At 42.5% G+C, this 25,829-nt stretch overlaps 1 protein-coding gene across 2 annotated transcripts in view; it reads left to right on the top strand.

Annotated features, from left to right (window-relative positions):
* Window positions 1–25,829, top strand: part of NRG3 (neuregulin 3) — a 620,711-nt gene that overhangs the window by 103,750 nt on the left and 491,132 nt on the right. The gene's annotated exons all lie outside the window — the stretch shown is intronic.

Raw genomic sequence — 25,829 nt, 5'->3', positions numbered from 1 at the left:
CTGGAAGGGACCACAGGGGTCATCTAGTCCAACTCCCTGCAATGCAGGAATCTTTGCTCAATGTGGGGCTCGAACCCACGACCCTGAGATTAAGAGTCTCCTGCTCTACACTTTGCCAAGGGCACCTTCAAACCTGGAGAAGGCCCTGTCTGAAGCCAATATTTGCTTTGTATTAAACAAGCCTGCCAAACCCCATGTACTTCGAGTTACATACACTTCAGGTTACAGATGCTTCATGTTACAGACTCCACTAACCCAGTACCTCGGGTTAAGAACTTTGCTTCAGGATGAGAACAGAAATAATGTTCTGGCGGCGCAGCAGCAGCAGGAGGCCCCGTTAGCTAAAGTGGTGTTTCAGGTTAAGAACAGTTTCAGGTTAAGAACGGACCTCCGGAACGAATTAAGTTCTTAACCCAAGGTACCACTGTACTCTGGCCACACCGCAGCATTCCTTTGAGCACAATTATACCACTTCTAACAGTCATGGCCACCCCCAAAGAACCCTGGGAGCTGCAATTTGTTAAGGGAGTGAAGAGTTGTTAAGAGATCTCCTATTCCCCACACAAAGCTACAATTTCCAGAGCTTCCTCGGAAGTGGGATTGATTGTTAAACCACTTGGGGAATTGTAGCTTGCTCCTATCGGATTAGCCACAGCCCTTCATTTTCATATCCCCCGTTCTGTTTTTGAGTCATGCTAGAGAGTGACAGTGATGGAACCCCAAAACTGGTTCTACTATATATGGCAAGCATGTCCAACAGGTCAATTGCGATCAACAGGTCAATCGCCAGGGTGTTGGAGGTCGATCACGGGATCAAATCCCCCCCACACACACACCAAAACAAAAAAAAGGGGGGGGATCTACTGGTAGTAGATTGCAGTCTCTTGGGAGTTGGATGTGCCTTATATACTGCATTTACTAACCAAATTCCAATGTGGCCAGTGTTGCATGGAGATAGTTAATTAGCATGCCAGTGGTGTGGTGACAAGTGAGAAAGTGCAGCAAAATATTCCAACTTCCATTAGAGAAATAATGACCTTGGCTGAGTATTTTTCTTTTTTAATTAAATACCAACAATTTCTAGTAATCAGTGAACCTATTAGCCATGAAATTTGAAACCCTTATCATGGACTATTCACTTATCAAATGCGGGCAAGGACTGAATGCACATATCATTTGCTGGCTAATGTTGTATAAAGGTTTCAGAACACCGGTGGATATGGCAACCTTTGCATCTTTTGAGTGTGTTTTGCCTTTTTGTTTTGTGTTTTGCTTCTTGAACAGGTTGCTAAGAAATTAATAAGAAGCTCTAGTTGTTATATTTAAGTCTTTTGTGCCAACAGTCTGGCACACCACAGAGAACTAGTTTGGTCTGTATAATGGGTTTTGTCAGCTAATATTGATTAGTGTATTCTGCCTTTGATTCATTGGGTGCACATTTAGAAAACCAAAATATTCCAAGCAGCTCTCTGTGTGAACCCTTCAAGTTCACAAGACATTGCACAGATTGAAATAGAATCCTACCAATGCTTTGGAAGACAATAATAATTAGCTGGTTCATTGGAAAGGGAGAACTACAGTAATTGTGATATTGGACAAGGGAGAAAAGATGCACATGGGTCTGTTATACTATTGTATTTAAGAGAGTCACTTCCCACATGAATCATGACATTTCAGTTTCATGGGAATGAATGTTCCTTTATCCATGTATGCAAAGCTTATTTGCGAATTAGCTTGTCAAGTGGTCCAAGTTACAGCTGTGCTTAAACTAAGAGCCGCTCTTTTTTTGGCAAATGTTTTTAACTGCAAAGAAGTGCTGCCTCTTCTTGGTATATTTTCAGCACTCCTTGCAAATGTGTTGGATCATTCATTTATATGACCATCCATCCCTGTTGCACTTTTCTTCAGCAAGTGGCTCACTTGCAAGATTTCATGGTCTACATAGTGCTTTGATGAAATCCGCTATATTGCATGATCTCTGATTTGATGAAATCACCCATGTGACAATCCAGGATGGAAGTGGCAGCACAGTTTAAGAAAGGTGTTTTGGGCATCAACAGCCACAGGAAATATCAGTGGGGTGACATTTTTATATATATTTTTAGTAAATATTTACCCCACTGAAATAGCCTCTCTGGGGAGATAAATAAACAAATATTCATAGACTTCACTTTCATAAAAATACAGCAATGTGGTATATAGTATAAAAACCACATTACATTCAGTTCAATAAAAGCATCAATAAATACTTGATGGCAAAATACCAACAGCAAGTGTTCCAAATGCCTCTCTGAATAGAATTTGCAGAAGTCATCTGAAAGAAGGCAAGGCAGAGAGCTCAATTGGTTAGAGTGTGGTACTGATAACACCAAGTTTGCAGGTTTGAACCTTGTATGGGACAGCTGCATATTCCTGCACTGCTGGGGGTTGGATTAGGTGGTCCTTAGGATCCCGTCCAACTCTAGAATTCTATGAATCTTTGAGGACTGATTTCTTTGAGGTTTGATTTCCCCATAGCAGGTTCTGCCAAACTAAAGGCTCAGTCCCTAATAAAAGCCAACCGAATCTAGGGGCTGTGGAGAACCACCAAAAGTGTCCCATAAGAAAAACTAAGTGATTGAGGTGGAGCATAAAGAATCAGGTGATTCTTAATGAACTTTGGACTCAAGTTGCTTAGGGCTTTATGAATTAGCAGAGGAACCTTGAATCTGAAGACAGTTCAGAAATGACAGGTAGTTCAAAATGCCAGGCCTGCTTTCAGTTAGTACCAAGGCAGGTGACAACATATTAACCCTGGTTTTATATAAACGCCACTGGTTGACTTGTTTGTGTTTAGGCCCAATTCAAGACAGTGAATATCGCTTGCAAAATCATACATCAGTTGAGGGATCAGTGTACACAAGTCAAGTATATTTTCCCATCTAAATCTTTCCTCCATTAGGATTTGCTGGGGAGTTCTGCTGAGATCTTGCTTTCCTTGAGAAATAAAATCTGTTAAGAGATACATGATGGTTCCAGTGCTTGCTCCCTGTGGATGCTCATCAGAGCCAAACTAGTATTCTCCAAACTAGTATTCCTCACTTCCACAGTCCTGGCCTGTATGGAACTAACATTTAGCCACTTCAACAGTCAGTTTTAGGCCATCAGATTGAGCTGCAGAATGGCAGTTGTTGGAACATTGGTGAAAAGCAAGGCAACACTTATATACACCTTTTACCTGCTGTACTGACAACTGTATCATTGTCTCTTGGTTTCTCTCTGTGTTTTAGGTTATTGTAAACTGCTTCAGGGACGCGGGTGGCATTGTGCGTTAAACCACAGAGCCTAAGACTTGCTGATCAGAAGGTCAGCGGTTTGAATCCCCATGACGGGGTGAGCTCCCGTTGCTCGGTCCCTGCTCCTGCCATACTAGCAGTTCGAAAGCACGTCAAAGTGCAAGTAGATAAATAGGTACCGCTCTGGCGGGAAGGTAAACGGCATTTCCGTGTGCTGCTCTGGTTCGCCAGAAGCGGCTTAGTCATGCTGGCCACATGACCCAGAAGCTGTACGCCGGCTCCCTTGGACAATAAAGCGAGATGAGTGCCGCAACCCCAGAGTCGGTCACGACTGGACCTAATGGTCAGGGGTCCCTTTACCTTTTTAAATTGCTTCAAGAACTTCAGTTAATAGGTGCGGTATAAATACTCAATTTAAAAAATGTATTAATCATGCCCTTCATTTTATTTGATCTGATTTCATTTGGGCCATACTTATCTTAATTATAGTTTCATTTGTCTTATGTGATGAGTTTTTTATGCTAATTTTCTTGTTTTAGTAGATTGTTACGGGTTTGTGGGTGCCCTGACTCCTCTGGGTTTCTGGACGCCCTGATCTCTTCTAGATTCCTGAGTGCTGGTGTTTAACCAGTGTTTTGAGAATTAAGGTGAGTTGACAGGGTTGGATTTAACAGTGCAAAAAAGGCAGGCAAAGCTTCTTTTTCAGCCCAGGGCATTGCCTGGGTAGAAGTAGTTAAGGAGAACGAAATTGATGATGACCACTCATCAAGACATCAAAGGAAGATCTTGGAGTTTGGGCAAGTGGGGGTTGGCAGGGGTAACGGGGGGGGGGCGTGCTGCTGTTTTGAACCCAAGGTTCAGTGTAATGCCTGTTTGGATGGGTTGCTGCTGGGCTTATGGCAGGAGCTGGCTGCTCTTGGGCTGTGAATGCTGTATTCCCCTCCACCCTACACTCTGGTTTTATATTTGTGTGAAGAAAACCATACTTCAAAAGACACCATAGTCTCCACTGTGCCTCCTTCCCAAGGAACACAAACCATGGTTAAGTGCCAAGACCCTTAGAATCTTGCTATCAGTTGGCAGAGATTGGGGCAGCCTGTAACAATATTGTTAGCCACCTGGTTTCCATTAGGAAAGAAAAGTGGGTTATAATTTCAATAAGTACATAAATAACTTTATTCTAGCCTTCCTCACAACTGTTCTAGTTTAGAACAACTTGTTTGTTTTTTAACATTCCAGTTTCCTTTGACAATTTTATCTCTAAATCTCTAGATTTCTGCTGTGTGTATCTGCATGACTCTTAAGTGTTTCAGACACAAAGCAGCAGGATCTGGTAAGCTTATATCGCCTGTAATAGAATTTCACTAATGGTAGTGGACATACCCAGCCCAAGGCCTGTGCATACCTATATGTAGCCCATATTTGACTTTTCAGGTTACTAGATGGCTGGTGATATCTTGGGGAAACAAGATAAAATTAATTGGAGCATGAGTCACATCCATATCTTAGCATAGCGGGAGGATGTATTCTGTAGTTCTTGCCCTAGAATTACCCTCTGAGTGTTTTCCATCATGTTTGCTATTATTGCTGTGTTTCCTGGGGTATTTGAAGGGTCTCCTGTTTCATAATAAGGAGGAGGAGAGTTAGTTATTTTTATGGTTCTATCATAACCAACCAGCATTCTAGAATACCCCAAGTAATTGCAAGCTAATATACCACAGATATATGATGGCAGAAGTTGCTCTAGGTACAAAAATAAGGAGTGGTTTGACTTGATCTCTGTGATGTGACTTGAGCCATTAATGGTGATGAACTTGGTTTTAGATGAATTCATATGAGGAATCTGGTAATTCTGTGATGAGCTTTGTCCACATCGGACTACCTCTTGATTGCATTGCAAAAGTTGGGCACCCCCATTCTATGTCACAAGAAGAAGAAGAAGAGGAGGAGGAGGAGGAGGAGTTTGGATTTGATATCCCACTTTATCACTACCCTAAGGAGTCTCAAAGCGGCTAACATTCTCCTTTCCCTTCCTCCCCCACAACAAACACTCTGTGAGTGAGTGGGGCTGAGAGACTTCAAAGAAGTGTGACTAGCCCAAGGTCACCCAGCAGCTGCATGTGGAGGAGCGGAGATGCGAACCCGGTTCCCCAGATTACGAGTCTACCGCTCTTAACCACTACACCACACTGGCTCTCTGGTAGCAAGATTCAAGGGGGTTACCAGGCACACACTCAGGGTCTCTGTTCCTTTGAGAAGCAAGTCATGGTGGAGACTGCTGTAGCTTTTAGAAATATGGCCTGGCCGGTCACAGTTTATCCTGTCCCTGGGTGCGGGGCCATTGGTCAATTGGTCTTGTGCCTAGGGGAAAGCCTGAGATCTTCTGCCACCATAGCCCAATATGCGGCAGGCAGACGATCTGGCCTGCCATTTGAGTGACTCAGAGCCTGTCTGCAAAACCACTTGCCTAGGAGGGCAAACAGACTTACTCACATATTCACACCTGAATTTAGATGGAGGGAGTCCAGATCTTACAGCATTGTCATTGCAAGAGGGGCATATTCCTCACAGCAGAGCAGCACTGGAGTCCAAGGCCCGTCTCCCAGCTCAACTCCTGACAAATCTATTTCTCCCCTCTCCCTCCTTCTTTCTACCACACCTTGCTAAAAACAATATTTTTCTGTCACACACATCTGATCACCTTGGCAACCTCTGCCTGCCCAGGCCCCAGATTCCTCTTAGATGGGGCATCCACACCTTTTGTCATGTTAACACCTCTGTCCCAGGTGAGATACTCTCTTGGAAAGGAAGCTTAGCCCGTGTTTTTTCCACTAGCCTGAAATCTTCCCTTCAATACTCCAAATAATCAAAATCCTACCATTTATTAATTTCTAGGGCTTAGAGGGGTCGCACCCTCAAACTTATAACAATAGGTTCCAGCTGCTCGCACGTTATGGGGGTGGTGATTTAAGCCCAATTAATTAAGCCCAACTAATTATATGCAAATAATAATAATCTATTGTGTATATAACATGTATAAAAGAGAGATACCACATGCAGCACTACATTTCTGCTGTATAACTACATACATATTGACAAACAATTGCTTTTATACAATTATTGCATTATTGTATGTATCTGGTAACTTTAAGGTACCTTGGAATGTATATGGATATAAAATGCATTTGCTATTATATGTATAATAATACGGATAGAATTTTTTGCAGGTAAACACTACACTGAGATTTACAGAAAATTTCATCCCTAGCCATTTAATCCACCTCATCTATATTGGGCTTTATAAGTGTTTGTGCCTAGTGCTTTCTAAGATTGTTAATACCCAGGGACACATCACTGGATGCAAAAGCAACAAGAACAAAAGCACAGAGAAACAAAGCAAAATAGAAGGTACAAAAAACCTAGGATGGACTACCATGCAGTTACCCAGGATCCTGTCTAGGCTGAAAGCTACAATTAGGAAGTAGATTTATTCTAAACACTAATGACCAGTAATTCAGCAGGTGGTTTTAGCTCTGTTACATCCAGTGTGAAAGCCTTGAAAAAGAAGTGCCACAACTCACCATGAACATCTCCCTTGTTCTCTTATAATGGCAATGGTACCCACCTGAGAGGTGCCAGAACTAAGTTCTGGTGAGTTCCCGTTGGGGGGGGGGGAGCCCTGGTTACATCCTTTAAAATCTCAAGATTCTGCCACATTCTGACACTCCATAGAGAAACAGAGCACTGTCCGAGGCTATGCAAATAGGGACCAGCCCAGATTTCAGTAGTTCCTATTGAATTTTGTGGGACAAGGTAAATGGGTGGCAATCTGGGATACAGATGAAAAGGTGCAAATTGTGTCCCTTTCTGTCGGCACAATGTCCAATGGGGTCAGGTCAGATTTGGCTTCTGTTTTCCCAAGGGAATCCCTCTACCTTTGCCCATGTAGAAGAGCCGGTACCTTCTACTGCCCTAGGGGGAGGGAGGGGTTAAGTGCACTGCACTGTCACTGCACTCAGGGACAATGTTGCAGTAGGGGCAAAGCCAGCCCTCCATCTTCACCAGTGAGTATTATTTTATTATTTATTATTAATAAATATTTATTTTTATTTATTAAATTTGAATACCGCCCTATACTCATAGGTCTACACTGATGGGGAATCATGTAAAGGGGAGAGAGCTAGTCCTTTTCCGTAAGTGCACAGATACAGGCAGACAGATAGCACATTCAACTTTCCAACTGTATGATGGGTTTGTTAAAGGTAAAGGGTAAAGGGACCCCTGACCATTAGGTCCAGTCGTGGCCGACTCTGGGGTTGCTGCGCTCATCTCGCTTTATTGGCCGAGGGAGCTGGCGTACAGCTTCCGGGTCATGTGGCCAGCATGACTAAGCCGCTTCTGGCGAACCAGAGCAGTGCACGGAAACGCCGTTTACCTTCCCGCCAGAGCGGTACCTATTTATCTACTTGCACTTTGACGTGCTTTCGAACTGCTAGGTTGGCAGGAGCAGGGACTGAGCAATGGGGCTCACCCCGTTGCGGGGATTTGAACCGCCGACCTTCTGATCGGCAAGTCCTAGGCTCTGTGGTTTAACCCAGAGCGCCACCCGCATCCCTGATGGGTTTGTTAGTGCATAATAAATATGGTGACTATCTGCCTTGCTGCGGTGTTTGCACTGACCATGCTATAACGCTCTAAATTGGCTTTTGCTTTTAGTGCACAACTGCACTGAGGGATTGAATTCAGGGCATGTGGGGAGCTTTGCATCCGTCCTCTCCTGGTAACTGCTGCTCATGAGACAGTAAAAATATGTGTGTATTGTGTTTGTTATAAAGGGAGGCTTTCTTAATTTCAAATGGAATGCAAATGCAGTGGTGAAGGATCATAAGTGGCTTTGGGAAAAAAGACTACATATATTCATAGAAGATTAGTTCTGCTAGTGGCTTTCACCACAATAGGTTAGAACTTCAGTGCATATTCAGAGGCAGTATACCTCTGAGTAATATACAGTCGTACCTCAGCTCCCGAATGCCTTGGGAGTCAAACACTCCAGCTCCTGAACAATCGAAAACCAGAAGTGAGTGTTCTGGTTTTCTAGCATTCTTTTGGAAGCTGAGCGTCCAACGGGGCTTCCGCAGCTTCCGATTGGCTGCAGGAGCTTCCTGCAGCCAATCAGAAGCCGCACTTTGGTTTTCAAATGTTTCGGAAGTCGAATGGAGTCTGTTTGACTTCTGAGGTATAACTGTACAGTGGTACCTTGGGTTAAGAACTTAATTCGTTCTGGATGTCTGTTCTTAACCTGAAACTGCTAAACCTGAAGCACCACTTTAGCTAATGGGGCCTCCCGCTGCTGCTGCGCCACTGTTGCACAATTTCTGTTCTCATCCTGAAGCAAAGTTCTTAAACCGAGGTACTATTTCTGGGTTAGCGGAGTCTGTAACCTGAAGCGTGTGTAACCTGAAGCATATGTAACCCGAGGTACCACTGTATAGGAATTCATATTCCTCCCTGTACACTATGTTCCTGATAAGAATTCTCCTCTGCCCACCTCCTGTACCCAGCACCTGTAATTTAGGAAGGAAAATCCATAGCTGCACGTCTGCATATCTTGTCTGAATAGATTTCTCTGGAGTAAGGATGGGAAACCCATTCAGTTTGTATTTCAAGGTGAACCAACTTAATTCACACTTCCCAGAACAGTGGGCTAAGCATAATGCAGCTACACTTCAAAATACACATTTCTCTGAGTTTTGCAGTCCAGTTCTCCAATCAAAATGTGGGCATAGAAATGCGTCTGTTAAGAGGAGAGTGTGCATAAAATTGCATGCATTAGTGCAAATAACATGGGGGGAAAGGCATTACAGGAAACTGCTTGCAAAATGTTTATTGGGCAAAAAAGGGCATACAGGAATGTGTGCATTAGGAGAAGTGCATACTAAAATGCTGGCAAATGTTCATGAGGAATTAAAATCACAAAGTGAGGCAGAAATAGTGTGAACTGGATTTGAGATTGGGAAAATGAGAAATCAAATTCTACAGATTCAGCCATCCCTAGTGGTAGTGGTGGTGGTGAAGTGGAACAGATTGCAGACCATTTTTTAAACAATAGGATGCCTCCATTTTTGTGGAAGAGGGCATCATTCTTTTAAAACAAGAAGCCATGGCTTCTACTTCCTGTTTCTCTCTCAGTCTCTCTCCACCACCTCCTGCTTGCCTCCCCCCCCCCCCCCGAAAGTGTTGTCAGGCGCATACAGGGGGAGAGCAGCCAGGTACACTTGCCCCTGGCCTCAGAGGGCTAAGCTGGCTTGGAGGCCCCACCAGTGACAGACTGCTTTTTGGTTTGAGTTTATAACTTTATTCTAACAAGGCTCCCACCCCAGTGCATCAGGGGATATGAAGATACATGACAGAACTGTGGGTTGCACTGTGGAGATCTAGGTCTTTCCCCAGGAATGCCAGGAAGCAGGGTTTCTGTAAGAAACACAAACCGTTCATGCTTACCTTTCCCCCTTCCTCCTTCAAGTGTCCACTGAGCAGAACTCAGGAAGCAATTTATTTAAATATATATCAGATATAGGTGTATATTGCCTTGTATCTGAAGTGGCTGTTCTGTTACTGGGTTGAAATTATCTTCCAGATGTGTTGATTAACAGAGAGTAAAACACAGCACAGTTCATCTGCGCTAAGGCTTAAAAGGAAGATAGACCCATATACACTGTAGCCTTTAAAGTGCTGATGGGTACTATGCCTTTGAAATACAGTCATGTTTAAATCTAATGAATAATTCCATTCTCCTTATGAATATTAATCTTTAATGGCCAAGCACAGTCCAGAAATGAAGCATGGAAAATTAAGTGCTGCGGTAAATAACTTTTATATGGGACGGAGTTTATTTCCTGCCAAGTGGGCTTTGAATAGTGTTGTCAGATTAACCTTGACCTATTTGATAGGAAGCCAGCACAAGGTTCACATTGGAAACTTTTTAGATTCACCGTTTGTAAGCTTTTACATTTGACTTCTGTGAGCTCTATAAGCAGTCCTCCTGTTAAATAATACAACAAGTGTGTTTACACTGTAAAGGCGAATTATTCACTATTTCCCCCCACTCCCTTCAAAAACTGCCAGAAAAACAGCATGACAAAGTAGCAAAGCATCCGTGCAAGCGTGTTGTCTTCTCTCACAGGATGTGAATTAAACAAATGGCTTGAGTCATCTGAAGAAGCTAGCATTTGCAGGCAGCTTTCCATAGCACTCTTGGTTGCCATCCTTTGGTGCAGGATGGTTAGGAGGGGAGGGAATGTGGCTACTGACAACTGTTCTCAAATCCAGGACTGGACTAGATATGTTGCAACCCAGGTCTCTGGATCTCTGTTGTTAGAACTGTAGCTTGGTACACATTTGGCATGGTGGAAGCTGGTCTTCTCTCTCTTAAAATGTTACAGATACAGAGGGTTATCAAGCATGAATACAGAGAGCTGTGGTGAGGTGTCCCTTCTGATTTAAATAGTCGCTTGGGAAGGGCTGGCGATATTTGTTGGTGCTGTTTGCTCTGCTTTCCTTTGGACAACACCAGTGAGGCTGTGGGGGGGGGGGGTCTTGTCATCTGGACAGCCCAGGACCTTCATCCACACTACCCAGGCCTGTGCCCTGGAAGACACTTCAGTGCTGCTAGTGGAAGTTACAAGTTACCAGTATGTGCAGCCACAGCAGGCGCTGTGATTCTCCAGCAGTTTGACTTCACTACCACTGACACACCCCATTGTCTCTTGAGAAAGACAGATGCCAACAAAAACAACATGTATAAAATATGCATATAAATTGTACATAAGTGTTTAGCATAATGTCTGGTTTGGCCCTTAGGATTTGCAGCTATAGTTATGAATAGTTCACCCCCCCCCAAGCAGAGATTAGTGGATGTGATATAACCACTTCTGACTCTGCAGACAATCTCACTGTTCCAGTGCCCGGGACGCTTCAGTTCTCCTACCCAGCCAGCAGAAGTGGTCATTCTTGACTGTTTCACAAATTTCTTGAACACATGTAAGAAAAACTGTGATGAATCTTAGATCTGTTTCTGTTAGTAGTTCACTTTTCTGTCTCCATGAGAATTGGGGGAAAATGCATTTGTCCTTTATTATTATTAACTCTTGTTGAATTCGCTCATATGATGCGCATCAAGCTAAAGTGTGAAAAATAAATCTGGGGGCTAGAGAACCTTTCTGAGGCACAAACCAGCAGGGAGTTTATCTGAAAATAACAGGGAGTTGAAAAAGGTGTAAACACACTGCTAACAGAAATTTCTTCTGCATTACTAATGCATAAGACGGTGCTATTTTGGGATTGACTGTCCTTTATTCCTGAAGGCCGTTAAATGCTAAGGACAAGATGGCGGTTTTGGCATCTCACTTGAATCCCAATGAGTCATTCCTAGCTCCTTGACCAAGATGAAATGCATTCACAGAAACCTCAGGATCCTAAATAAAGGATTGACAATATGTAGAGATGCATGAAGCATCTTCCTTTACGTGTGCATAGATTTTCCCTTTCCCAGACATGGCATTACATGATTAGAACACTGTTCTGCAAGAGTAGATATGTGATTTTCATAGAATCATAGGGTTGGAAGGTACTTTGGAGGTGATTTAGATCAATCTCCTGCTACATACAGAATTTACTTATTATGCAGGATGCAACTACTGCATGGCTCACAGATTTTCAGATTTTCATAAGGTAGACACAAAGAACTTGAATATGATTTTAATTTTTGATTATTGTTTTCCTTTAAAAAAGTTCCAAGTTTTTGGGTTGTTGTTTTTTAAACAAAACAAAACAATTCTTTATGCAGTGCCATTGGTGAATGGGGAACTTTGAAGTATGAAAAGGAAAAAGAATGTCAAAAGGAACTTATCTTATAGACTTCAACAAACGTGTTTCATTGGGTCATAACATATCATTGTTCCTCAGGAGTCATTTTTGCCAGAGGCCTGGGGGAGAAATATGGCTGCTCCATTAGAAGATAGCATCGCTGGGTTGCTGAGGACAGCCTAGCCACTTAAAACAGTGGTAAAAGGCTTCTATTTCCAGTAAGAAGAAAAACATCCTCACTCATCTATTATTAAAGGTAAACCAATCCCTACCCCAAAAGTTAAGATGTCCCCACTGAATGTGAAATCAAGTATTTGCAGGGCATCTTCAGCCACCCTCAAAATGCTGGGAAACACTTGGGCTGCATACTCAGGGCCAACATGGTAGGCAATGTAAAGGTTAAAGTGTTGGTCCTGCAGCTGGTTGCAAGGAGAGTGACTCCATTACCCTAGGGGCATAAATTTGTTACCTAGAAGGTGGAAGACTCAGCAAGGTGTAATCCCTGCCTCCTCAGGAATCCCAGTTTCAGAGGAGCCTATGATGCCACCACCTGAAGATGTTGCGTTGTCCTTCTCAGGCTTCAGCTCAGAGGTGGTAGAAGAGTTCTAGACTCTTCTGCATTGCCCGAGTCAAAAGTTCTTGCATTCCTTTAAGATTAAAAGGCTTCACTCAAAGGGGTGGGACTGAGCGTTATTTTTCTAGGAAAAAAGAGGTGCCGGAACTCACCATGAACGCCTCCTTTGTTCTTTTAGAATGGCAGTGTACCCACCTTAGAGGTGCTGGAACTGAGTTCTGGTGAGTTTCCACTGAATAAAAGTCCCGGTGAGGCTCATTGTGCAGAGGAAGCTATAGTCCATTTTAAGATCCAGTCTGGGTTTGCTTGTTGTTGAAGCAACCTAGGAATGGGAAAACTTTGGCTCTTAAGACGTTCTTGGACCCTAACTCCCAACAGCCCCAATGAGCATGTCAATTGGGCAGGGATAATGAAAATAGTGGTCCATCAACATTGAGAGATCCACAGGTTCCCCTGCCCTAGAAGGTCCCTGGCAACAGTTGTCTATCTACCCTTAGAGTGAATACAGAGGGAGAAACAAGCCTTCCAGTGTAATTCTCATATTATCAGACTGACCGTATACATTATATGTGGAATATGTTTACAATCTATGAAACATTTTTTGAAGAAGAAAAAAGATCTATGCATGAGCAGCTGTGTAGTGAATAGATTTCTAACACAGAGAGTTACACACACACACACACACACACACACACACACACACACTCCAATGTTCATCCGTAGCAATAGAAAATGCAGGGAATGAAATGTAACAGTATAAACTCGTTTAACAGAATATGGTTTTTCTGCAACAAATGTCAGCTGATACAGCAGAGTCGAAATAATCTGAAATGCACACCCACTTGCTTGCTAGGATAAATGCAGCATGGTTTGCTGCAGAAGGTAAGCACAGAACAGAGAATACGTTACAAATGCAGTTTCAGCGCCATAAAGCATTAAAACCACTACCTCTGAGTGATGAATCGCAAAACAGCAAAATAATAGCCTCTTTGCACATAGATTTAATGGGAACTGAAATAATTTAGGGGATCTGATCTCTAACATGTGGTGGGTATGGTTTCAGATAGAATGGAATGAAATGAACATTTAATTACTGCATCTTTCCTCTTTTTATGATGAAATATCAAAAGTAGGTGAGTGTAGGTCTATGAAAACCTGTTAAAGCAACCCATTTTTGGGGGGTGAGGTAGGGCAGGGGGGCACAAGATCAAAGAAGCAGATATTTGCGTACATAGAATCTTGAAATGGTTGTCTGCTTTATACATTTCTATGAAAAAAAAATCCTCCCTAAAAATGGCATGGGTCATTTCAATTTTATTTTCTTTAATATGGAAGATTGTTTATTTTTAACTTCCAGCTGCCAAATTAAAGGACCTTTAAGTTTACATTTTGATGAGAAAGGCTTAAGAATGTGGAGCGAAAAGGCATTCTGCTGAATGTCTGGAACTGAGAACTGCAGGTGAATAAAGTCCTCCATTCTGGAGTTGTAATTGCCTGTCAACATCCTGCCTCTTCTTTTAATCTGCCCAGCACCATCCTATACAGCACTGCATCAATGGGGAATTGGATCCAGCTTTTTAAAAGAATATTTCCAAAGTCTCTTCCATCATGCTTGTGAAGAATATCCCAAAAGGGGAGTTGGTGACTAGCACCTCAGTTGCTTTATTGAGGTCATTGCACTAAATCCAAGGACAGATTGTTGGGAGCAATAGATCAAAACTGCAAGCTTGGATACAGTGAGGCAGACAACTTTATTAGAAAATGTGATTTCTTATTTAAGGTCTTCCTACACAGATTTGATGCTTGCAGTTTTCCTTTTGACTAGTATTTTCTGATTTATTTATTTATTTTCATTTGGCATATGGTATGGGATTTGGGGAGTCTGATTTGCTGGAAGCAGACCATGCTGACATACAGAATAAGAGGAAAATCAAATTTCCTTTCCAGATTACTGGTGTGAATTTGGTTAATGCTAATAGTGTTTCAAAAGACACATCCTAAATTCTTCTTGAATGCCTTTCACTTGGTGTCCTGTGGTTTTTCCTGACACAATTGTTTGTTGTTGTTGTTTTTTAAAAAACCCAAACCTAACAAAATACCCAAAGACTTGTTTAAAAATTCATTTAACATTCGTTCTGTGAACTCTGTCTCCTTATCTTATTCTCAAACAGTGTTGTGCATCTCTCTCTTCCTAGATCAGATATTTGGTGGGATAGACTCCTGCCACAACAATTTCCCTTGGCTCTGAGTAGATTGGTGAGAGGGCACAGCCAGCCCTACCATTAGGAAAAGTATGGCAGTCTCCTCAGGCAGCTAATTTTAGGTGTTATGAAAGGGCAGCAAATTGTTAGCTATTTATTTTATGCAGTGCTGTCTTAAGCATATGCGGCGCTGGGGTGCAAAGATCTGTCTGGTGCCCCCCCCAGTTGCCTAGTCCCAGACACACAGGAGAGTGGAGCCGGCCAGCCACCCCACCTCAGCGTCTCGCTGGCTCAGTTGCCCCCAAACTTGCAGTGCAGAGCCACCCACAGCAGAAGAGCCTGCCGCGGTGCTCTGACCGACAGACTGGCTCTTCCCCAAACTCAGCTCTCAGGCCCTGGACTCTTGGCCTGGTGCCCCTGAGCGCCCAGATCCCAGGTGCCCTGCACCCCTAGCGCCTATAGATAAGTCGGCCCTGATTTTATGTTTGTTTTGCATTTTTACTTCGAGGGAGAGAGGTGCCTAGAGGATTTTTTGCCTCTGAGAACATAGCAACTTTGTTGGCCTAGGGTACTTCTGCACAGTGGGGTGAGGTTGGGTGGGAACTTGCCACTTTGCCTTAAGTGGCAAAATGTTTTGGGCCATCCCTGTGAGGCCTCACAGCCTCCTCCATTTTCCAACTACTTTATGGATGCTTGGCAGCCATTTTGACATCAGTGTATGTTCAATACTAGTATGTTTAGTCTTGCTGATTTATTCTGCGAACCACCCTGAGGTCTTAGAATGAAAAGCGGTATTTGAATCCAATTAATGATGATGATGATGTCCTGGAGCTGAGAATAAGCTGTTGGCAAGGAAAGGCAAGACAACTCTGTGACAAGAAGCTAGACTAAGGAGCGGCAGATTCCTCTTGTTGCTTCAATCAGAATGGGGAAAAGCTTCAGCATGGCTAGGCTAGATCTAAAATGGTTTGCATATAGATTGCATACAAAAACTGGGATATTGGGTTAAGTTTGCAATAAAATGTTGATGAATTTTCTCTTTTCCTTTCATTTACAAATTTACTGGTATCTGTGTTTCCAGAATGTCCTCTAAGTGTGTAGAAGCAATTCCCCTGTTGTTGTTTTTTGAAGCTGACCCCAAGTTTGCTATGAGAGGGAGTGAAGATCTAAGCTGACCATATTGTGTTTCCTCCTTGTGTTAGTGCAGCAACACTTTTGAGAAGCAGCCTCTGTGATAGATAACAGCCGAGAGCAGCAAGTCCCATTTTGCCACCTGAGGCAAAATAGGAAAGTGCTGTTCTGCCGCCACTACCTCCCTTACCTGCGTTGCATGGCAGCCCCCGCATATCAGTGGCAGTGAGACCTCTCAGAGCTCATGAGATCTCGCAAGGTTTCAGCGAGATCTCACTGGAACCACCACCACTGGTACTTAAAAATAATTCTGGTGCTTTAATTCCCTAGCTTTGCATGTTTGCTGAGGTATAAGCCAGGGCTCACACATAGTGTTCTGTTGCATGCAATACCTGAAGAGGGGGAGTAAAGCTTTTACTGGAAATCTGCATTTTATGTTGCTGAAGTTTGTCTCTTTAATCAAAATTGAGGATGACCCCTGAGGGGTTATATAAAAACCTTAACAGTTCAGGGCATTGAAACTCAGCTGTTGTGTTAACCTATTCTTGAGTAGGTTGTATGTATGTATGGAGGGTATGGGTGTGAATGTATGGATGTCTGAGTGCTGGTTTTTGTTGATGTAAGTACATTTTACCTTTTAAACCTCCTCACCCTTATTTTTCATTCTTTATACTTTGCCTCTCTGCAATTTGTGCATAATATGTTTTCTCCCCCGTGCTGAGCTGTATATGTGGCTTATGATTTATGACATGAGTTGGAGTCTGCCGCGTGACTTATTAGCATCAAATCCCTGGCTGGGTTGTGCTATTGTAACTCATCCTCAAACTGAGTGCAGAAGGGGGACACTCATTGCCATCTTCAACAGAGGTATATTTCTGGCATCAAACTCGATGGGGATTTTTCTATTTTATTGTGTCAGGTTCTAAGGGAAAACAGCTGTATATTTCTAAAATGGTCGGGATGAATGCAGCCGAAGCGATTTCCTACCTGTGCGATTATCTTTCAGGAAACACACACACACTGAGTCTGAGAAACCCCTGTGCCAGCCAGAATGCTCTACCACATAAAAATTCTATTCCGGAAGAAATAACATATTGGCAGTTAACCGTCTTTACTTTTGAAAGCAAATCTATGTAAACACATAGGTAGCTGCTAGTGATAACAGTGTCTTCATATAATTTTAACCAGAAGTTATCCATAGGTGCTGTGAGTACTGAGATTAAAGCCCATGGCTTAGTAGAGCTGCATTCTACTAGGAGTTGTTAGTCTTGTCTCATATGAAAGTCTAACAGCATCTTTCACTTCATTTGAAAAGCTACTTATTTATGGCTCTTTGGACACTTACTGTAGTAGTTAGTTGATGCGAAGTTTGGGCAAGATGTTGTCTGGCAGCTGGAGGAACTTGCAATTAATTGTGTTGGAAGAAGGAGCTGAGGGGTGCATTCTGACATTTATTCATTGCATCTGCTTTCCATCTTTGCAAACTCTTCTTTGCAAGTGAACCAGTGGCTGAAAGTTGGACCGTGTACCGTATTTTTTGCTCTATAAGACTCACTTTTCCCTCCTAAAAAGTAAGGGGAAATGTGTATGCGTCTTATGGAGCGAATGCAGGCTGTGCAGTTATCCCAGAAGCCAGAACAGCAAGAGGGATTGCTGCTTTCATTGCGCAGCAATCCCTCTTACTGTTCTGGCTTCTGAGATTCAGAATATTTTTTTTCTTGTTTTCCTCCTTCAAAAACTAGGTGCATCTTGTGGTCTGCTGCGTCTTATAGAGCGAAAAATACCGTACTCTCGTGGAAATCAAGGGGTGAAAGAATACATTTCCAATAATTATCCCTAGCATTATTTTGGCTATACTTACTAGCCTTTTCAGACCTGGGATCCACCTTTTCCCCAGACTGCAACATGAGATCTACTTTTTTAGTAACGTGTGTCAATCTTCTTTAATTTTACTTGCCTGCCTGCCTTCTCTCTCACTCTCCCATTTTCTTCTTACCTGTCTCTTTTTTTAAAAAGAATCGAATCAAAAAAGAAAATGTGTTGATGCTGAGTTGCTGCAACCCATTAGATGTGAATGTCACGTGTGGGTGTATAGATATAGATATATCCAAACAATGACATTGCAAATGAACAGAGGATGAAAGAACGCCTCAAATGAATACAGTATGTAGCAAGCACCCAAATCTTTAGAGTTTTAAAAACTCTTCCCATTGTTTCTTCCCATTCAATAGGAATGATGGGTTCTGATTTGGCCTGCATTACTTCCAACAGAGACCTACAGCGATTTTCCCAAACCTGGTTCCCTCCATGTGTTATGAAGGCTGCTCCCATCATCTGTAGCCAGAATGGGCTTGGGCTGATGGGAGTTGTACAGTGGTATCTCAGGTTAAGTACTTAATTCGTTCCGGAGGTCCGTACTTAACCTGAAACTGTTCTTAACCTGAAGCACCACGTTAGCTAATGGGGCCTCCTGCTGCCGCCGTGCCGCAGGAGCACAATTTCTGTTCTCATCCTGAAGCAAAGTTCTTAACCTGAAGCACTATTTCTGGGTTAACGGAGTCTGTAACCTGAAGCGTATGTAACCTGAAGCATATGTAACCTGAGGTACCACTGTATCCCAAAATATCTAGAGGAGATCAGGTTAAGGAAGGCTAAGCTACAGTATTCAAAGCCACCAGTCTATCAGGTGGCTTAAACATAACTCCAAACTTCTGTGAAAGCAGATTATAATTGACTGCATCATTCTCCCCTCCTATGTGTGTGTTTGCTCTTCAATGTATCATGTGTTTCTACATCTCATAAAAATCTCTAAGTGGTTCACAAAATTATAACTAGTGTGTGTTTGTGCGTGCGAGAGAGAGAGAGAGAGAGAGAGAGAGAGAGAGAGAGAAGTGAACAGTGAAACTAAAAGACAACATAAAATAATAAAATCCCAGAAAGGCAAAACAAAAACAAAAAACCCCCAACAAAACAAAACTTAGCAGCACAGTTTAAAAACATCATAAGAGCTGAGGAAAGTTCGTCAGAATAGATGAGTTTTCAGCTTTTATTTGAAGTGCCTCATATCTGGTGCCTCCTCCTATAATGCAATAGGGAGGCCATTCCCGAGAACTGCTGCTATCGCAGGAGAGGCCTGCTTCCAAGAAATCATTAAATGACAGTCTGCCCAAGATAGTATATTTATCAGGGCCTCCCCCAAAGAGGCTTCATCCAAAGCACTGAACCACATGCACGGAAACACGACAAATCTAGATATTGCATCTAGACATAAATTGAACAGAACGACTGTATTTACCTGAGAGGTTCGTCCCTGCTCATTAGTCTCATAGAACACAGATTCATTTCAGTGGACCTGGTGTAAAAACAGGGCTTGATGAGGGGTAGGTAGAATATGATATTACTGGGAAATTGCTTTGTCATTTTCTCACTGTTGAGAGCAGTAATCCATGCAGTTAATTCTTCTTTATTAATCACAGGCTGCATATAATATTAATAGGAAGGCTTCAATGGAAAAAACACACAATTAAAATAAACTATTTATACCTCTTGTTTCCTCCTTTAGATGGAAGAATTTGTTACCTCTGTTGAATGTTCCCTAACCGGTATACAGACAATGGTATTTAATTTAGTTACTGAATTGACTGGTAAATTAAGAGCAAGCCAATTTAAAAGCCAGCCAATTAACTGTTTAAAAACCCTCAGTTAAATGCCTGCCATCACTTTTTGCCAATAGTACACACTTTCCCCCTTGCTGATACTGGTTCAAAAATAGCCACAAAGCAACATAAGCAAGTAAGGATCTTTGCAGGAATTGAATAAATTGGCCTCCCCCCCCCCAGTCTAGATTAGTTTTCAATTTGTTTACTCATAAGTCTTATTGCTTCTATTGTTATTATTATTACAGTGGTACCTCAGGTTAAGAACTTAATTCATTCTGGAGGTCCCTACTTAACCTGAAACTGTTCTTAACCTGAGGTACCACTTTAGCTAATGGGGCCTCCCACTGTCGCCGCGCCGCCACTGCACAATTTCTGTTCTCATCCTAAAGCAAAGTTCTTAACCCAAGGTTAGTGGAGTCTGTAACCTGAAGCGTCTGTAACCTGAGGTACCACTGTAAAGCCACTGTGGATTGTCATTAGGAGATACTGGACAAGGTGTCCACAGTATGCTGATGACAGCCAGCTCTGCTTCTCTGTTGCTGAAATCAATAAAAGCTATGCATGTCCTAGACTAGTGCCTGGATGTAGTCATGTGCTAATAAACTGTGACTTAATTCAGTCAGAGACTCTGTGGATGGGTGGTTATCAGAGCCATGAAGAGCAGGTGCATTTAATGTTGGAGTGCTCCTAGATCCATCGCTGTCACTGAAAGACTGTGTGACATCAATGGTTTGGAACACCTGTCATCACTGGTTGATGTGGCAACTACAGCTTATCTTTGAGATCCTCTGAGGGAACTCGGTAGAATGGCATAGAAATGAAAGGTCTGCTGTCATAATGAAAATTGGCTTGTTTATACTATAGATGTGCATCGGAAAACAGAATCCTTGCTTGGTAGAGAGATTCAACCTTTTTGGGCACCCCAACACATTTAACAAATCTTGAGGAAGTATTACCCGCCCCCCCCCCTCGGCTTTCTTTTAAACTTCTCTCAAAATCAGATACTTAGCCTGAGCAGGTCTTTGCAAACTGACTTCACATTTCATCTGAAGAGAAATATGGTAAGAACTCCCTTACGTGGCATCACCACAGATGTTGGCGACCTTGTAGGTTGACGTGTCTGAAGGTCTCAGATAAGATACAAGTATTTACACACCCTGAAAAGCTGTCAGGAACTGCCTTTGAGAAGTGCTCAGAAACTTCAACTGGCTCACAGTGCTGTAGCCAGATTGTTGACTGGGGCCAGTTATAAGGGAGTATAACATGGTAGCTGCTCACTTTGCTACAACAGTCCGTTTCTGGGCACAAGTCAAAGTGCTGATTATGACTATGAAGCCCTACAAGGCTTAGGACCAAGCTTTCTGAAAGACCATATTCCCTCATACAAACTTGGTTGGGTTTTGAGTTCTCCAGGGGAGGACCTTCTCTTGGTCCCACCACCTTCACAGGCGTGCCTGGTGGAGAGAGTGCCTTCATGGTGGCTGCTCCCAGACATTGAAACTCCCTCGCTAGAGAAACTAGACTGGTTCCCTCCTTGTTGTCCTTTCACTGGCAGCTGGAGACTTTCTTGTTCCAACCAGCTTTTGGGAACTGACTGCTTTTAATGAAAAGGTGGCTGCTGTGCTGTTTTTATCGTAATTATGGTGCTGTGGGACTTGCCGATCAGAAGGTCGGTGGTTCGAATCTCTGCGATGGGGTGAGCTCCCATGGCTCAGTCCCTGCTCCTGCCAACCTAGCAGTTTGAAAGCATGTCAAAGTGCAAGTAGATAAATAGGTACCGCTCCAGCGGGAAGGTAAACGGTGTTTCCGTGCGCTGCTCTGGTTCGCCAGAAATGGCTTAGTCATGCTGGCCACATGACCCAGAAGCTGTATGCCGGCTCCCTCGGCCAATAAAGCGAGATGAGCGCCGCAACCCCAGAGTTGGTCACGACTGGACCTAATGGTCAGGCGTCCCTTTACCTTAAAAGATTTTGTATATTTATATAGGTTTAATTTTATCAATGTTTAGTTGTTTTTTCTCTGTGTTTTTACTTTTATCTGTAAGCCGCATTGTGTCCCATCAGGGAAGAAGGCGGGGGGGGGGGAGAAACATATACATACACACACACACACACACACACACACACACACATCACCACTCTTCCCCCTCCCACACACCATGAACACATCAGTTTCTGAACATGTGAATTTTAGCACAGTGTATGCATCTATGACTGATGAGAACCACTTACTCCAAGATTTTGCAACGAACCAAGATTTCTACCTGCTTTTCATCCCTGATAGATATTACTGAGATAACCCATTGTGCCATTTTTAGGACATGTTTTCTGCTTTGCTTTGCTGGCATTCCTTTCCTTCCCTTGATTTCTTTTTATCTTATTTATGCTCTGCCATGTGAGTTGTGTTTCTATTCAGATTATAATAAATTATTTATACATTAGCATCTATGCATATAAATTAGCAGGGGCAAATTTGTGTCCTCTTCTGCCCCCTTTTGCATGTGTGTAAGTGACCATCCTATGGGCACCATTTTCTCCATCACAAAAGATCACATAAGGGCAGAAAGCAACATTTATCGTTTAAGAGAATAAGGACTTGAAATTATACTTGTTTGTCTTTGTGGGTGTTTGTTTGTATTTTATAATTTGTGAAAACTTAATAAATACCTTCTTTTTTTAAAAAAGGGAACATTTATCTACTGGTGTCCTGTGTGGCCGTTATAACTTTGTGTGGCTGTTATAACTTTGGTGTCTCCATTTTAGCAAGGGGGAAGGAAGGCATCGTGATCCAGCCCTGAACTTTCATCCTAATCCTGAGCCACCATAACTGAAGTTCTAAAGACGGAGGGGAAACGACAGGCTGCCAATTGTCATGAATGCCTTTTGGTTTCCTGCTATTGCGAATTATAGAGTGGAGGATCCCAGTGTCCTACTTCAAACAAGGCTTTAATGCACAGCATGCAATTGGTGGTTGGCCTCTTTCTGAGAAGCAATCTGTGCAACACAGGCCTGGGAAGAATTTGATAATTTAATTATAGGGCATGGCTCGCAAACCTCTTTTGTGCCTCTAAATAGATTTAAAGGCAGGCTTTATCTGCAAGGAGGCAGAAAGGGAGCTGGGTAACCTCAGGTTGCATGGAGAAAACCAGTTCTGGGGAAGCCCACCTGACACTTCAGTACACAATGTGTGCTGAGTTTCATTACTACCTCTGAGCCAGCAGATTTCACATTCAGTTTTAGTGGCCTGCATGAGATGAAAGGCTATGCGTTTGTGAAGATACTGGAACGCTTGAGATCTTATTCCTACGTGATAGCAAAACATGAACAGAATTGGTTTCAAAACAATGTAGGCTCATTTTTGAGCTAGAAGCCTGCACACAGAATTTACTCTGAAAAATTAGAGCTTGATAAAGGTAGAAGCACAATGGTCAGTGGGCTAAAAATGCAATAATTTTCATTTTCTTGGATAGGTTTGCTTTATTTGATTATTGGTGCCATCCAGTAACATTGGAAAATAATTTCCTCCCAATATTATGTTTTTGAAGCATTGGAAGCACACCAGGTAGCATTTTCAATGCTAGTTAGGATTTTATAGAATCTTATCAAACTGTTGCATTCCTTAACATTCCTTAAAAGGCCTTATTCCAAGGAGAAACCTCTGTTTTTGCCTTGGAATACATACATACATACATTTTGTTGTTGTTGTTTAGTCGTTTAGTCGTGTCCGACTTTTCGTGACCCCATGGACCAGAGCATGCCAGTCACTTCTGTCTTCCACTGCCTCCCGCAGTTTGGTCAAACTCATGCTGGTAGCTTCGAGAACACTATCCAACCATCTCGTCCTCTGTCGTCCCCTTCTCCTTGTGCCCTCAATCTTTCCCAACATGAGGGTCTTTTCCAGGGAGTCTTCTCTTCTCATGAGGTGGCCAAAGTATTGGAGCCTCAGCTTCAGGATCTGTTCTTCCAGTGAGCACTCAGGGTTGATTTCCTTAAGAATGGATAGGTTTGATCTTCTTGCAGTCCATGGGACTCTCAAGGGTCTCCTCCAGCACCATAATTCAAAAGCATCAATTCTTCATCGATCAGCTTTCTTTATGGTCCAGCTCTCACTTCCATACATCATTACTGGGAAAACCATAGCTTTTACTATACAGACCTTTGTTGGCAAGGTGATGTCTCTACTTTTTAAGATGCTGTCTAGGTTTGTCATTGATATGTAATTTTATTTGTGTGCCCCCTTTCCACAGGGAAATTTTCGCAGCAGCTTACAAGAAAAACAACAACAGCTACAGTGTAATAAAAGGTAGTCATAAAGAACAAATAAAGCATTAAAAATACAAAACCAAACTGAACAATTTCCACATAACTCTTAAAAGGTACAAGGAACTAACAGCAACAACTGCCCCCAAACCCCACCCCAAACAACACCCCAGCCCCTTTGGAAATGTCATGTTTAGCAGCGCACACACAAACATACTTGGCTAGAAAAGGTTGAAGCAATGGGAAATGATTATGAGCTCAGCTTTTTCTGTACTTGTTGCTGCATGCTATAGAGGAGATAGACATTGGGAGCTAGCCGATTAGAGCAAATGGGGCACTGCCCCACCAACCTTGGTGTGCTCTCACCAACACCACATGCCTGCCCTGGCTGTCAACTTCCTTCTCAACCTCAGTTTTGACCCATATCGAACTCAGCAGGGAGGAAGAGGGGGACAAAGCTAGAATTAGCTTGCTCCAACACTCATTGGCTCTGGCTCCACTTACTGATGTCTCTTTGGCTTCTTCAACTTGGCATAGTCATGTTTGGAATAACCAAAATGTATAAAATAAAAAAATTCCTTCCAGTAGCACCTTAAAGACCAACTAAGTTAGTTCTTGTTATGAGCTTTCGTGTGCATGCACACTTCTACAGATACACTGAAACAGAAGTGTGCATGTACCTGAAGAAGTGTGCATGCACACGAAAGCTCATACCAAGAACTAACTTAGTTGGTCTTTAAGGTGCTACTGGAAGGAATTTTTTTTATTTTGACTATGGCAGACCAACACGGCTACCTATCTGCAACTGGAACCAAAATGTATGTTATGCAACCCTTTACAGGCAATGACTGATTGATGCGCGGTTGCGCACACGTGTGGTACTGAACCCGGAAGTGACCCTAAAATGTTACTAAAAGGGGGAATGGAATGCTTTACGCAGGCCCCACTAACACATGGTTGTGGGAGGGGTCTGGAACATAACTCCTGTTCAAAACAAGGATTGCCTGCACTCATGTAGCTGTTTTGGTGCTATGTTTAACCGTTGAGCAGAGCAGTGCATGTTGGGTAAGCTGAAAATTGAAAACGCTTTTCTGAAATCTGGTAATTGGGGGAATAATTCTTTTAACAATTTCACCTAGCACTACTGCTGTCTTATTGGGAGTAGCTTTGAGTTTGACATTTTAGGAGATGAATGAGGCCTACTAATGGAAAAAAAAGCTCTCTGGTGTTTTTCAATAGGTCTGAAATAATAAGGTGCTGAGTCATTTTCCAAACCACATCCTTTCCAGTAACAGGACTGTCCCCCCACATTCTCTAGCCACTGGCCGATAAGTAGGATTCATTATTTCAGCTTCAACTTGAACAGGATTTACATTCCTTTCTGGTCCAAAGCAGATCTAAATCACATTGTCAGCATGCTGCTTTTGTGCTATCACCTTAAAAAGATTTTTTATAGCTTTGCTGTACCCAGTCAGAGGCAGAGATAACATTAAGCTGCTTTCAATATGTATGCAATATATATATATATATATATATATATATATATATATATATATATATATATATATATATATAATATTGCTAAGGAGTCAATAAAGAATGAATAGGAAGCTGTTGGGTGATGGCGACAGAATGACACAGAGGTTGAACCCTCTGCAACAAGAGTTCAAAATCAAGCACAACATATGAGAATAAGTCACATTTCTTGAGGGGTGGCGGTAACTTTTGTGTGTGTTGTTTATTGCTTGTGTAAAATGTAAATTTGGGGGAACTATAAAGAATGCTTCAGTGGCTTTGCTTTGGGTGAAACAAATCAGTGCAGAAAGGAGGCCCCAGTTCAACTTAGCGACATTAAACTTTTTGTA

The sequence above is a fragment of the Podarcis bocagei genome (genome assembly GCF_964188305.1).
Source record: "Podarcis bocagei genome assembly, chromosome: 4".
Lineage (NCBI taxonomy): Eukaryota > Metazoa > Chordata > Lepidosauria > Squamata > Lacertidae > Podarcis > Podarcis bocagei.
Note: the sequence above shows the minus strand (reverse complement) of the source record. Positions and strands in the feature narration are given on the sequence as shown.